This window comes from Peromyscus maniculatus, chromosome 11 (assembly GCF_049852395.1).
Source record: "Peromyscus maniculatus bairdii isolate BWxNUB_F1_BW_parent chromosome 11, HU_Pman_BW_mat_3.1, whole genome shotgun sequence".
Taxonomy (NCBI): Eukaryota; Metazoa; Chordata; class Mammalia; order Rodentia; family Cricetidae; genus Peromyscus; species Peromyscus maniculatus.
In genome coordinates this window covers 78,305,443-78,315,639 of record NC_134862.1, presented here as the reverse complement: position 1 = coordinate 78,315,639, position 10,197 = coordinate 78,305,443, and the positions used below count along the sequence as shown (strand labels likewise).

The following is a 10,197-nucleotide window of genomic DNA, read 5'->3' as shown; positions in this document are numbered from 1 at the left end:
TGCTTAAAAATTTCTAGATAAATTAGATTTTTAAATGAACAAGGGGGTGGCATGGTGTGCAAGTAGACTGCCATTCATCTTAAGCAGAGTTTCAAAACAACATGGGCCCAGCATGGGGGAACATTCAGAAAGCAGATGGTTTGACCAGCAGCCCTGACTTAGATTGTACACATTTGAAATGACTGTGAGCTGCAGAATGGAAGCAGCAATAGAGAAAATAACAATGACATTCAGACCTCAAAAAATTTAGAAATTACAAAAGAGTTCTATATCCATCTACATGTTTTATATTAGTTGTTAAAAGATATCTATATGCTTATCACTATATACATATGCTAATCACTCTGTGCTTCTTTAATCACAGTAGGGCAGAAGAACTGAAAAAATAAAACACCTAAAGCAAATCTCATCACAGTCTGAGAGAGGATACAAATCCGATTCTCAGGACTGCGTTTCACAGTCAGCAGATGAGTGTGCTTGCAGAGAGAGAGGGATGCTGAAGGTGAAAATGAGGTGGCAGAACTACTCGGGAAATTAAAACTGTAATAAGGTACCAGTGGGTTGTGTTTCTGGCCCTCTGCAATAACAGAATGTGAACAAAAGGGTCAGAGGGCAAAGGCTGAAGTTCAGCTCAGAAAATGAGGGCTGTCAAGGGGCTTCAGGCTGTGCATATGGCAGGTGGAACCAGGCTGACAAATTAGACATCACTGGGCAACCTTCACGGTTGACAATCCGGTCTCTTCAGTCTGCTACCAAAGAGCGAGTCTGATGGTTATAGGAAAGGGGGAAAGTTCCATTTTACAAAGTTTGCACACGGGTGACATGCTGGTGTAGCTGGCAGGGGGCGTGGAAAGGGAGCGAACTGAAAAAGTGGATGCTTGGTATGAGACTGAGAGCGTGCAAGGCAAAAAAAAAAAAATGTAAAGAGAAAAAGAGAGAGAAGGTACCGATAAAAACGATGCGAGAGCCAGCATGAACAAGATTGGTGGTGAGAGGAGAAATAAATTAGAAGAGCCAAACAGCCGGAAGAAAATGTGTTGAGAGGAGAGCAATAGACAGGGGTGAGAGATAAGGAGAGCAGATCAGGGAGAGAAGAAAGAGAAAAGCCAAAAGGAAAAACAAAGGAAAAAAATCTAGGCCTGCCTCCACACGGGCAATTTCAAGGGACTGACAGGAGCAATCTCTTGTCAGCCAGGGCCATGACATGGCTGGGGGCAATGGAAAAAAAGAGTCAGAAGGCAGAGGTGAGTGTTGAGATCACAAACACAGGTAGCTCCGACACTGAGCAGGGCCCTTGTAAGGACAGAGGCACAAGTGTCTCCTTATCTGCTTCCTGCTAAAACCTAAGGCCGCTCTTCATTTTTTCACTTACAAGCTATCTTTGTCTCACAAGCCTCTTGAAAGCCATTAAAATGCTGCAGCAAAGCATCACGGTTGCTGTGTGTCCTCGTCATAATGTTCGGGCCAACGGGTTGTTGCGAGGAAAGGAGATAACAGGGTTTCCCAAGTGGAGTTTTCAGTAATGCCTAACAGGTTGGGCCAATTGGTGAATTCTGTGGAAAACAGATCGCTGTTCTTGGCATTTTTGCCATCCCTACACCATGCCAATTTCAGCGGACAAATTATTTCTTAAGGGGTTTTGTGTAGACAAAGACCAGAGGGCATCTTCTCCGTTCTTCCTCTGGCTTCTTGAGGCTTCCAAATGTCTTTGTTTTCTGACTTGTCAGAGCCAACTGATGCTTTACTTTTTCCCCTTTTAGGGAATATTCACATTTTGGTTGAGCACCTACTCTGTACCAGATGCCATTAGGCACTGTGAGAAAGGCACAGATTTGCTGTGGAATAATCCTTCTTTACACTGTGAAATGTGTGGCTTTCATTGTTAATTAATAAAACGCTGATTGGTCAATAGCTAGGCAGGATTTTCCAGGCAGAAAGAATGCTGGGAAGAAGGGCAGAGTCTTGGAAATCAGGGCCAATGCAGAGGAAGCAAGATGAACGTGCTGTGTTGAAAGAAGGTACCACCATGTGGCAGAGGGTAGATAAGAAATGTGGGTTAATTTAAAATGTAAGCGTTAGCTAACAAGCCTGAGCTATCTACTGGGCATTTATAACTAATTATAAGTCTCTGAATAGTTATTTGGGAGTGGCTACTGAGACACACAGAAACTCTGCCTATATAGAATTATAAGGTGTTATCTTGTAGGCTGTGGCAGTGAATGTAAATTCACACGGATGTTCTGCATCTTCAGGTAGGTTTGTCACAATTGGCAGACACACATGGAAAATCATCTATTTCACGGTGTTTGTTTTTCTTCAAGTGAGAAAAAAGCCACAAGTAAGTATAAAAACCATATATCCTGCCATGTATACCGAAATAGTTAAGGTAAAGGGTCACTGATAAACAATTGACTTTGGGATGCATAGAAAATAAGATGGATTAGTGATTAGAAGAAGAAATGAGTAGACAGATAAAGATGTGCTAAAGCAAGATCAGTAAATGATCAAATTTCTAAGTGGTGGGTACATAGTTATCCACTGTAAAATTCAATTTCACTGCATTTGACATGTTTAATTCACTTTGTGGAATAATCAGTAGACAATTAAAAGCTGTTGATTTGAGGAGTTCAGACAAGAAAGTGACGGAATAAAAAGATGCAGAACCAGTGGTGGCTGGGAGGAAGGTAATAGAGGAAATTATGTTAGTTATCTATTGCTGCACAACAAATCACTGTGAAATGAACTGGATTAGAGCATCGCACAGGTGCCAGCTCTGATGGTTGCCAGTGAGGGGTCCAGGAAGAGTCTCTAGCTAGATGGATGGTGCTAGCTGGGGTCATCTGTGACGTTTGCAGCTAAGATGTGTTAGATAACAAAGCCATCTGAATCCTTGCCTAGAGCTGAAGGCAGAATGGCTCTCTTGCACGGGTTTTATGAAGGCACCTCATTGCCAGTGACTCACTGTGTGGTTCTCTTTATTTGCTACTGGAGTATCCTTGTCCCAGGCAATGAGCTCCTGCAGAGAAGCTGGACCACTCCCCCATATCCTCATCATGTTGGGTCATGTCTGCCTCATTTTATTTGGCATATATAGTCACTAATTCCAGTCAATGATTAATGGCAGAAGGGTGTTAGATTCTATTTTCTATGGCAAACAGGGCTGAAAACTTTGGAGACATGTTTAAAAACCACTGTTTAGGACTTGGGTGGACCCAGGAGTGGTGGCTCACACTTGTAACCTCAGCATTTGAGAGATTTAGGCAAGAGGATTACTTTGAGTTCCAGGCCAGTCTACAGTACAGTATGATTAGTTGAAGTAAAGCCCTACTGCATCATCATCATAATCATCATCATCAACCACAACAACAATAACAGTAACAAATATGGCCACACAAAAAAAACCCACAATACAAAAACGTCTTAGGTGTGGTTTGGGCAGAATGCCAGCTTTCAAAAGCTGATAAATAGTGAAGTCAGGTAGTTGCTTATGATGCTAAAGACCTCTTCATCTAGAAAATTATAGGAGTCTCTTGGGTTTCTTGAGTCGGGGTTGAGTGAGGCTATAAAAAACAAAACAACCTCCATACAACCCTCCCCAAACCCCAGCCTTTTCTTTCTTTTTAGTTGAGATAAAATTTGAATGGCCCAGAATCAGTCCTTCAGCCATTTTAACATGCTCTACTCTATGGCTCTTACTATGGTGTTCAAAATGCTGGCACTCATTGCTGCTCTTTAGTTCCAGATTGACACTGCAAAGAAAACACTGTAATTGTGATCCATCTCCCTGTCTTACCCCCTCCCACGCCCCAGCAAACATTCATCTATTTTCTGTTTCTATGGACTTACTATGATTCTGTTTCTTTGAGTTCAGAAGGTAAAGAGAAGTGGATCAGACTACCTGTGAAGACTTTTTTTTTGGGTGGGAATTAATGAGTCCAGGAAAGCCTATGGAAAGAAAGCTACCAAACAACAAAAACACAATAATATAAGTAAGCCTGCAGAAATAACTTGGGGCCAATTTATGAACTTAAAAGCAGTGAATCCAAATGTTCTCCCATGCTTGGACATTAGATGAAAATTACCAATGATTGTAGAATTTCAATGGGCTGTATCTTAAAATTTTCAATAAAAAATTTCCAGCATTATTTTTGGTGGTTGGCAGTTGGCAATAGATAGAGCTATCCAAATCAAATTGGTTATATTTTTCTGGCAAGAAATAATGGGGTACTGACTAGTGGGCCTTCAAGCTGGCTCAGTGGCTACAGGCCTTGCTGCAAAAACCTGCAATGTGAGTTCAGTACATGGATCTCAAGTAGAGGTGGAAGGAAAAAATCAACTCCACAAAGTTGTCCTATGACCTCCACATGGTATATACACAAATACTAATGATAATATTAGTAGTAATAACAATAATAAGTTCTGATGTAACATCAAGAATACAATTCTGGGTATTCCTTCCAGGTTATCTTTGCAGCAGGAATTCCTCTGATGTTGAACTCCAAGGTTGTTACCTTGGTGTGAATAATTTCTCTTCTTGCCTTAGTTTCTTCTTTTGTCACATAAGAATGTTCATGGCCCTGATTTTTTTCAAAGGAATGTCAAGTGAGCTACATAAATCAGCACATTAGAGATTTGCCAACAGTGGCCTGCCCTCTGAAAGCACAGTGCTTACACCCACAGAGTTTTGTGGAAAGAATCACACTCTCTAGGGGTATCTAAATAGAGGTGATGTTTCTTTCATCCAATTATTTTAACATATAAAATCCTACATATTTTACACTAGGTCCCTGGGCAGATGGAGTTTTAACTGTTGACGACGTAAGACAGCCTGAATGACGCTACTGCAAAGTCGGTTCCAATGTCAGTCTGCTGACAGCAACTGTTTCCCTTTGGCATTTTTCAAAACCAGGACACCATCTTGAACACTTCAAGTGTGAGAAAGAGCTCAAGGACCCTCCAGGCTTTAAGTGTACTAGCCTGCATCTGGAAGCACTCTTGAGAACATTGCATCTTTGGATACAATACCTCCTGGGATCTCCGTGTCACCAGCTCTTTTTAAGAACACTGGAACTGTGTAATAGAGGAAACATTGTTCTACAAAATGCAAAGTGCCGCTGCCAAGACCAGGGGAAAGAAAAGACATTGCTGAAAGATTTAATAACTGTGGATCTTCTGACTCAAAGCAGATATTCAGCCTTTGAGTGATCTTTATGTGGCTTAAGTGGATTGGCAAGAGTACTTCCAGCAGGTCACATGACCCAGGTACCACAGGGAAGCTGCAAGCAGAGGGATATGAGGACTGTGTAGAAGAATAGGCACCTCCCTGGCTAGTTCTTAGACACACGACTGTCCCAGTAGTGACCTGCCGTCATCTATTATCTGTGTACAGTCAAAGTCACTAAAGAAAACTATTAAATCATTCATTTACAAAGTATCATCGATACTGAAGGTGACCATTTGGTAGCCCATCTGTTAACCTATTGTCTTTCTCCAGTATCTGTAAGCTTCATGCACACACACCTCTCATTCTTTCTGCACTAGAGATGGTTCCTAATTTACTGCCCCGATATGGGAAGAATTGTTGAATGAAATAGGGAAAGAGAGGGAGAGGATAGGGTTTAAATGTCCGAGTCCTGCATGGCATGTTCCTATTATCTGGGTAGGGGGTGGCAGCCAGAGCCACAGACAAGCTCTGGCATGTTTTCCATGTCTTTGTAGTGTGTTGAAGCCTCAACACTGTATCCCAAGATTGCTTGCTTGCTGCTAGGCAATTGACATCCTGCCTCTGGCATTGGAACAAGCCTGCCTCATTTATGAACTCATTAACCTGCATTGATAAAGACAGTTTACCAGCTAGAGGTCTTTGTGACTGTTCCCGGCACCCAGTCACCTCCACCCAAGCTTGTTTTCACTGGCATACGCTCTGCAGTTGCCTCAGAGAGACTGTCTTTCTAATGTTGAGCCCTTTCTGTGCTCTTTTCTCTCTTGATCACATTTCCTGTTTCTACTTTTACCGGTTGAGGCTTAGGCTTGGAGTGTATTTTTCCCCATATTAGGACTTCTATTATTTTCTCTAGATGTTAGGTTAGTTCACTCCTCTGACTCTCAGTTTTCCTTCTAATTTAATAAAGTAATTTCTATTTTTTCCCCAGACCCCTCTCCAAATGCATGCACCAATACACATGCATACATATATACATATCCACACATACAAACACATGCTTGCACACACACATAAACATGCAAACAGAGACATACATACACACATATATATTATACATACACACTCACACAAACCTCACACCTCCACATACACACATGAGCACACACACACAGGGAAGCACACTTATATACATTCACTGCACACATATATAAAAATATACATATCTACATACATAATTATACAAACTGCACAGCTCCACATATACATGCACACACATACACAAACATACATGTACATTATACACAGACAGACACAAACACACACATGTGCATATATATATATATATATATACATTCACACATATATACACACATAGGCATACACACATGGAGACACACAGATGTATGCATACATGCACACATACCCATATAAGCACACACACTACTAATACATATACACCTATACACATATACAGATATGCACACATACACACTCATATACACCACATACTTCTATACACATGCATACATAAAATATGAATATACATATTCATACACATATATGCACATGCACACATACTTATATACATATATAATGAAGATTTATACATATAACCCCCCCCAACATTTATGGTCAGTAGGTCAACATTTGACCTATTAAAAGAAGAATTAAAAAATGAATTGCTCTCCCCACAGACATCTAGAAATCTTTTTTGTCTTGAACAAGTATAAACAATACTAAATTGCACCTTCAAAGAGGTTCAGACACAAGTGAGATAATATAGATAGCCTGTTTCTTAGTTCCCTTTCTGAGATATATGAGGGTTTAGATGACTATTTATTTGATTGCCAAGTTTACTGCCTTAGTAAAATAATTTCAGTAAGTATGTAAGGACTAAGAAGACTTTTATTTCAACACTGTGGTATAGAAACAGAGATAACAGAGATAATTATTCTTATGAGAGTTAATATCTAGCGGTATCAATCCAGTTATTGAGAAGTGACCCTAAGGATCTTACAGTCCATTAGAGTTAGTGTAAGGAGACAAACTGATACTTAAAAATGCCATTTTTATAGTATATGGAGAAGGGTAGGATTCAAAGTCCATCTGATGCTGATGCTGAAATGGCCTTAGAATGAAGGCCATGGATATGTGCCTACTTGGGCAGTTTGGAGGAGCCATGATGCTTTTTGGAACCCTTGTTGAGTGCATTAAAAATGAATCCTACTAATGAAAAGTGCCTGCGCTTTGTGGTTAATCATACTAAAGAAATGTGCCACATAATCACTGTGAAATTGAATGTTGGTAAATATGCTGTTCAATGTGTATTTAAATAATTTTGTAAATGAGGAGGAATAAGGGCCAAGACATTGGATCATAATAAACAGATTTGGCCAAGAGCTACTGACATTGAAGGCCAATATCTAATTGTAGATATTGAAGAGTCTGTTCTAAATTCAGGGTCTGCCTTCAGTTGTCCACTGTCAAGTGATGAAATTTGATGTGGCCACACAAGTGCATCCAATGAACGCTCTACTTTTTTTTTTTTTTTTTTTTTTTTTTTTTTTTTTTACCAGAACCATTTAAAAAGAACAGAGTTCGGCCATTTTGGGACCCTTTTGAAGTGCCACCCAGCACTCTGTAGCCTGTGTAAAACACAGTCTTCAGGAGGGCAGGGTACTGCCAGCCTTCTTTTCTTTAGAGTCACCCTCTTCTAGACTTTTGAGAGAATTCTGAGATAATACACAATGTGTTCTCTCTACAAATCAAAGGTCTGGATGATGATTTTGATGACAGTACTTAAGGGAAAAATTTTCTAGTCAGTCTGATCATGAGTAAAAATTACACCACACAGTCACAATTAGGAATAGTTTCCTGGCAAGTTGTCATAGAAGTGATTAGGAATGTCGAGAATATTGTACACTCCTCTGCCTATCAGCTGGAATATATAAACAACAAATGCAAATAATTCAAAAACATTTCTAAATAATTAACTTTGTACTCTAGAATATAAATGCTGTGTGAGGAATTGTAATGAAAAAGTATATATAACATATTTTATAGTGAAATGTTTTATTTATATAATTTACACTAGGAAATGCACTCTAAATAAAGGAGGGCTTTATGAACATGAATATAGAATTATTGGGAATATTTTGACTCTATTTCTTGAAAAAAAGTGAAGCACCTAAGGAACTGCCCTTGAGAGAAGGACCATAGACCTCTGAAACAATCTCTGAAAACCATCAAGACCAGAGGTGCCTTTTTTTTTTTTTTCTGAGCAAACTGACATTATAAAGAAGTAAAGATGAGGCCATGACATTTACAAGTGATTGGGTGACTAGTCTGTGTCTGTATCTTTATTGGTATTATCTTAATCCTTCAAATTACCCTGCAAGAAGGTTCTTATTTCATTTCATACAGGAAGAAACTGAGAGCTAAGAAGGGTAGGTAATTTGTCAACGTTAGAGAGCTGGTAAATGCCAGAGCTGGGATTTAAATCTGAATCTATCTGACTCCTAGCCCATAATCTTTCCAGTATGCAAAACAAAATGATGTTGAATAGATAAACAAGGAATATCATCCCTGCTTCCTTCTGCTAACACATGTGACTGATGGGCTTCGAAAGACGTGTTGCTAAAGGGCTTCTTATGAAGAAGGAATGCTTGGGCTGAGTGTAATTATGAATGCATTTACTTGGAAACATGTTGTGACTCTTTTCCATGTTTGTGACACTCTATGGGGTTTTAACAGGTGGTGTGAAGGTCACTTGAATTATGCACAAGACACATCACTATACTGTAACGCTGACCTACCAGGGAAGACTTAGAGAATACTGTACTCAAGAGCATCTGGGGCAGGGGCCATGTTGGGCACAGAACAGAGTGTGGATGACTATGCTTTAGTCTGAGAATCCAAAGGCTGAGAAAGGCACAAGGCTACCTGATTAAGTGTCAGTTGACCTTCATTCCTTTTAACTCCAGTATATAATGTAATGATGAGATTCTTTGGGATCCCAGAAAAGGATCTTGTTTTTAATGACTTGGCTTCCTTATTTGCATTACAGGAGAATAAATCCTATGTCATGAAACTCATATTATTGTTTTAAGATTGAATTTTAGGAACTCAAAAATTTTAAGTTCTAAAAAAAAAAAGAGAGAAGGATCACTAACTTTATGAAATTAGCATGCATTCTAAGAGCCTTCCACTACGATTGGAATCATATAAAGTGTACACAAATTAAGCTTGTGATCCAAAAATCCCTAATCAGAGGGATGTTGATGAGCGGTCATGATAATGTGGTTGGAAATGGAACATAGTCATTTGCTTAGAATTAGAGATAACTATTCACTTCAGCATGCCACAACTAATGTTTGCTAAACCCAAAATATCTGCAGAATGATGGTGGCATTGTCTGTTTCTTACTGGTGCTAAATCATTTAATCTGGATTTTAAAATAAGAAATGTATCATGCATTTTTGGAAAAGAAAAATCAGATTTTTAAATGATTCTATGGTTTTGTACCATTTTTTATGAATGCATGCACAGGCGTGTGTGTGTGTGTGTGTGTGTGTGTGTGTGTGTGTGTGTGTGTGTGTGAAAGAAGAAGGTGTGAGAAGTAAGCCTATTGTATTTCAGAAGACAAGCCATGTATGGTAAAGGATGTCAATACTGCACTTGACATTTAAAATTCAAGGAGATCTACAGAGACCACAGCTGCACTTTGAATATTTTCTTCTCACGACTTTCTAGAGGATGCTCATCTGGCAGTGGCTAGCAGTACCATAAAGTTCCCTCTATTATCCATTATATTAGCTGCCCATTTCCTATTGGTGAACAATTCCCTCTCCCAGAGACAACCCCACGTTAGAGGATGCTTGTGAAGATGATGTGTCAGCCTCAGGATAGGATCCTAACGCTTCTTCTGAATTATCAAAGTTTGGATGATGACAAAAGTATGTCCTGTTCTACCTCACAACAGGTGGTTTAGAATATTTCAGTTATGGCTTTCTAATTATCAAAACACCTGATTA

At 39.4% G+C, this 10,197-nt stretch overlaps 1 long non-coding RNA gene across 1 annotated transcript; it reads left to right on the top strand.

Moving 5' to 3' along the window:
* Window positions 1-369: 369 nt before the first annotated feature.
* Window positions 370-6,777, top strand: LOC143267727 (uncharacterized). The gene is made up of 3 exons (XR_013043152.1): window positions 370-550; window positions 2,253-2,338; window positions 4,784-6,777. It is a non-coding gene; the product is annotated as an uncharacterized LOC143267727 (long non-coding RNA).
* The last annotated feature ends 3,420 nt before the right edge of the window (window positions 6,778-10,197 follow it).